Source organism: Sarcophilus harrisii, chromosome 4 (assembly GCF_902635505.1).
Source record: "Sarcophilus harrisii chromosome 4, mSarHar1.11, whole genome shotgun sequence".
NCBI lineage: Eukaryota > Metazoa > Chordata > Mammalia > Dasyuromorphia > Dasyuridae > Sarcophilus > Sarcophilus harrisii.
The window spans coordinates 24635340-24641006 of NC_045429.1; positions in this window are offsets into that span (position 1 = coordinate 24635340).

The following is a 5667-nucleotide window of genomic DNA, read 5'->3' on the forward strand; positions in this document are numbered from 1 at the left end:
TAGTTCTAATGTTTTAATGTCCTTCCCATCTCTGACATTCTCTGTCCTAAAAGCCTTCCCGGCTTTGATATTCTATGTTCAAAACTCCATTTCCAACTCTCACATAGTGGCTTGGGAAGAGCCCTAAATCTGGGTGGGAATCAAAAAACCTGGAATGAAGCACCACCTTTCCCACTCACTCCCCCTAATTCTCTTCACTTTTCTGGACCTAACTTTCCTCAGATCAATTATCAAGTAGGTGAATCTCTAAAGTAAATTTTAACTCTAAATCCTATGACTCCATGACCTGCCATGACTTGTCTTAATTTCCTCATCTATGATGTTAATTGGATAGTTGAGGCTGACAGGGGACATGACAATTGAAACAACACATCTGCCACATCTCTTACCCGACTCCTGATGCACAGCATAATGGAAAGAACTTAGGAATCCAGACAAGAGTCAATGTCCATATACAAATGCAAATAAATTTGAACCGGAACCAAAGGTAAACTAAGGAAGCAAGGTCACTGTTCTCCATCAGCACAGTATATCTGCCTTTATTATACATTATTAAGCTTGGTTGCCTTTAGTAAGTATTCACTACCTATCTATCTTTCTCTAGCTACTTATATTGCTTTTATTCCTGGACAGAGAAGTTTTTCTTTTTCTTTTTTTTTATTTAATAGCCTTTTATTTACAGGTTATATGTATGAGTAACTTTACAGCATTAACAATTCCCAAACCTCTTGTTCCAATTTTTCACTTCTTACCCCCCACCCCCTCCCCCAGATGGCAGGAATACCAGTAGATGTTAAATATATTAAAATATAAATTAGATACACAATAAGTATACATGATCAAACCGTTATTTTGCTGTACAAAAAGAATCAGACTCTGAAATATTGTACAATTAGCTTGCGAAGGAAATCACAAATGCAGGTGGGCATAAATATAGGGATTGGGAATTCAATGTAATGGTTTTTAGTCATCACCCAGAGTTCTTTCTCTGGGCGTAGCTGGTTCAGTTCATTACTGCTCCATTGGAAATGATTTGGTTGATCAGAGAAGTTTTTCAAACCACAAAAATAAAGCATCATAACCTTACCAGAAATTCTTGCGAATGTCTAGTGCTAAGTTGGATCGTGATCTCTATCAGACAGATTTGATCTCTGCCTCCTTTCCCCTTTCTCAATCATAGAATTCGAAAAGGAAAAAAAAAATCTGCCTGATTTTTCACTAGCTATATGCAGTAGCAATTACCTCCAGCCACTACATCTTAGCAGACTGGAAATCAGATGGCTTGGCTGTCTCAGAAAAGCAAATAAAAATTGCTTTATTGATCATTGAGCAAGAAGTCTGACTGGGACTCATCTCTTCAGTCCTATGTCTATTAATGGGACTCAATAGCAGAGTTTCTCCAACTACAGAGTTGCAGAACTCAGCGCAAGACAGTATTATTCACTCGTCCTTTGCATGACAGAAGCCATAACATTTCATTTATCACTTTACCAATGAAAGGGAAGCTAGCTGCATAATGGCAATTTCTCATTCTGTATTAGATGATGAAGAACCTGACTTCTAAGTTCCTTAGTTGGATTCCTGCTGATCTTCTCAATAACTACCTTGCTGCTTCTGGATTTCCCATGATTCCTAATTGATGAATGCCCCATGGGGCCAACTGTAGAGGCTGCTACCAGTCATACTTTACTTTATTGCCAACCCCTTTCTCACTAGCTACTTTGTTTATATTTATTTATACACCAATGTATAAAGGCACAAGCATTTTCCTTCCCCCTGCTTTCTAGTTCTGGAATTTTAATCACAACAATACTGCTATTGTAGGCAGGATTGTGGGCAGGATGGCGCAGTGGGTACAATGACTGGCACATGGGTAAAATAAATAGGTGAAAAGATTTGGAACCAGATCCCTCCATTTGAGTTTTGGCTGTGTCACTCTAGATTAGGAATTTCCCTGCTCTAGGCTGCAATTTCCTAAATTCCCTACCTTTGAACTGTATTATGCTTTCATTGAAGTAGCTAGTTCCATATTGCTATCTGTCCACAGACTAGAAGTCAGCAGCCACTGCTTTTGCAGATTGTCCAAAATAATTTACAAAGCTCTGGTTCTGTCCAAAGAGGAGATATGGGTATGTTGCTGGATTAGAAGATCTCAAAGCACCCATCTAATTCTGATGTCATCATATCATGGTTAGGTCACATTTGGAAGATATGGACCTTTTCTCAATTCTCAACCTATTTTGTGCTGTTAAAATATTCCTAGAATTTTAAATATTTCACTTTGGGATTTGAAATCCTTCCCCATGTGTTTTTATTTTGTCTATGTCCCTTCCTCCTTCTGCAGGTGGCACCTGGAGTCAGAAAAACCTGAGTTCAAATCCAGCCTCAGATGCTTAGTTGTGTGATCCTGGACACTTAAACTCTCTCCACCTTGCTTTGCCCATCTGTAAAGTGGGGACAATGACAGCACCTGCTTTCCGGGATTCTTATGAGAATAAAATGAGATAATATGCTTAGAACATTTAAAAATCTTAAAATGCTGTATAAATGATGATGCTGATAGTGGTGATGATGATGATGATGGTAGTGATGATGACCTGGGAATAAATCCTTCTATTGCTATGTTGAATTTTTTAACCTCCAAAAGAGACTTTCTTTCCTTTTGTGGACCTTTTGTCCCTAAATAAATCAAGGATCTAAGCATGCAAATAATTTTCCTCCTAAAGATACAATGATTACAATTGCCAGAAAAGTCCCCTCTTCCCTCATTCTTGCTTGGGTAGTACTTTCTTAGCAGGCAAAATATAGATTAGTATTAGAGTTCATATTGGTCTGAAAGCATCCACTTAGGCCTTTGTATATTTCATATATAGAATCAGAATTTGTTAATATTGATGAAAATTTTAAAATATATTTTTGTGGCAGATTTAAAATTTATAAAACCTCCAACGCTTCCATGTTCCATTTTTGTCCTTGCATTTCCATCACCCTAATATGGTTCCTGACATATAGTAAGCACTTAATAAATGCATGTTAATTGATTGATTTAAATATGAGTTAAAAGTAAACAATGTTCCCCTTTGACCCAGAGATTGCACTGCCAAGCATACATCCCAAGGAGATCGAAGCCACAAAGAAAGATAACAGTACTTTTAGTGGTAGCAAAGAACTGCTAAGTAGATGCCATTGACTGGGGGAAATGACTAAACAACTTTTGATAACAAATAACAAATATGATGAAGTGGGAAGACATGAACTAATGAAGGTGAAGTAAATAGATTAAGGAAAATTATAGACATGTTGATTACAACAATGTAAATGAAAGGATAAAAAACTGCAATGGAATGCTATATGATCACAAGTATCAAGCTTGGCCCAGAGGGAAATATAAGAAAATGCCCATCCTTCTCTCCTTTGAAGAGGTGGAGAACTATGGGAATGAAGTATTGCATATGCAGTCAGATTTGGTCTGGGTATTGATTAGCTTGGGTAAGATATTTTCTTCTCTTTTTAATCTTTTCTAAATCATAGATTTGTCATCAGGGATGTTATAAGGGATTTATTATTAGAGGGAGGAATACATTTGGAAATGAGGATATTTGAATATCAATAAATTTTTTTAAAAAGGTTTTTTTAAGTGAATTATTCACCAAAGGAAAATATTTAAGTTCTTTCTTCCTTTGCTATATCATGGCCTTTCCCTGAGCATATAGGAAGTTTATATACTGATTTAACTTAAAAACACATTGAACACAGTTTTAATTTCCTTGTGGTTCTGGACATTTCCCATGGGAGTTATTGTAAATACCTTAAATTCATCATGTACAAATAGAATTCATTATCTTCTTCCTCTTCCCCAAAGTCTCTGATCTTTTGAACTTCTCTATTTGTGTCAAGGGTTTTACAATCTTTCCAATTATCCAGGGTCATCCGTGACTCCTCATACTCACTTACCTCCCATATCTTATCTGTTGTCTAATCTCATGGTTTCTATCTTCACATCTTTCTCTGCTCTCAGACATAAATTCTCATAATTTCTCCCTGGATTATTGCAATAGCCTCCTAACTAGTCTTCCCAATTCATATTTCTCCCCGTACTAATCAGTCCAAGTTTTCCTGAGACAGTTTGGGGCTCAATTTGAATATGAATCGGCTCTATAGCATCACTCTTTAGGTAGTTGCAAACATGTTTGATCCAGAGCTCATCCCTAAGGGATTCCAAGGGAGGGTCCCACATTTCTTTTCTCATGTTCCCACAAATCTTATAAAGGCTTCATATCTTTATCCATTTAATTGCAGGTTCAATGACTTAATGAGTGATGAATGCATCTTGTAGCCTGTCAGTTTTTCAAGTGATTTCATCCCACAGTGGTTAATGTCAATGAACACTATAATAATTATAGTCACATGTAAGAAAGCATAAGACTGCTAGTTAAAACTGCCATCTTTCTCTGGTAATGCAGCTAATGATAGGCTACATTATAATCATACGGGCCCATGGGATGATATTCTGAATAGAGAACTTAAAAACACCCCAATCACTGTTAATCTCCCCATCTATAATTTATTATTATAAGACACAAACTAAAGGCCTTTTCCTATTGTGGACATTCTACAACTTCTGAATGTCTCCCTTGATATGTGGTGCCCTGAAATAAGCCTAACACTCCAGATGTGGCTTGATCTGGGCACAGGGCAGTATGTTTGGACATATTGTGTTTCTATTGATGTCACCCAATATTCCACTGATCAGGAGAGAAGTTGAGCCAAGTCACAGAGTTGAGAGAAACCCTTAAAGACAAAGAGGCAGCTCTTAGGTGTGGAGTGTAGCCTTTCTTAAGAATCATGGACATAGACTTCAGAATCTGTCCTTTTACAAATAGGGAAACCAAAGCCCAGGGAAGCTAAATGACATGTCCAGGTTGCAAGAGTTTGAACCCAGGTCCTCTGATTTCAGACAGAATGTCCACTCTGCAACATGCAGAATTTAATAATATGCAGAAGGCAGCTAGCTGGTTCAGTGGATAGAATGCTGGAACTGGATTCAGACCTAACTTCAAATCCTTCCTCAGACACTAATTGGGTGACTCTGGGCAAGTCACTTAACCTCAGTTTGCCTCTGTTTCCTCATCTGTAAAATGGGGATAATAATACAATTTCTCTCTTCAGGTTGTTATATCAAATGAGTTAATATTTGTAAAGTGCTTACCACCGTGATAGATTCTATACAAATGTTAGGGGTTTTTGAAGCTTGGGTAGGCTAGTGGAGAGAGTGCCCACCTTTTTTGCTTTAACCTCAGTCTCCACCTTCCTTTCAGAGTCTCTTGGGGGTGTGGGGAGGATGCAGGAAGGCAGAGTTTCCTCCTTCCTCTTGGGGCCTTGCTCTGGGACTCCGACTCCCCTCCATCTGCTCTCTCCCTTCCCCGGGGTCACCATCTCCTCCGACTCAAGCTGTGCCCCTAGCCATTGGCTGCAGCCCCGCAATCACCCCGGGGTCTAGGCGAATGAGAAGCAGCCACTTGCGGGGCTCACGTAAAGCTGCCGGAGAGCCCCAGCCCCTTGCCCCACCAGCGCACTCGGTGAAAGTCGAAATCCGAAACAGAGGAAACCATTGGCAGAGGGGCCACCTGGAGAGACGAGGGCGCACTAGGGGCGGCCAGGCTGGCG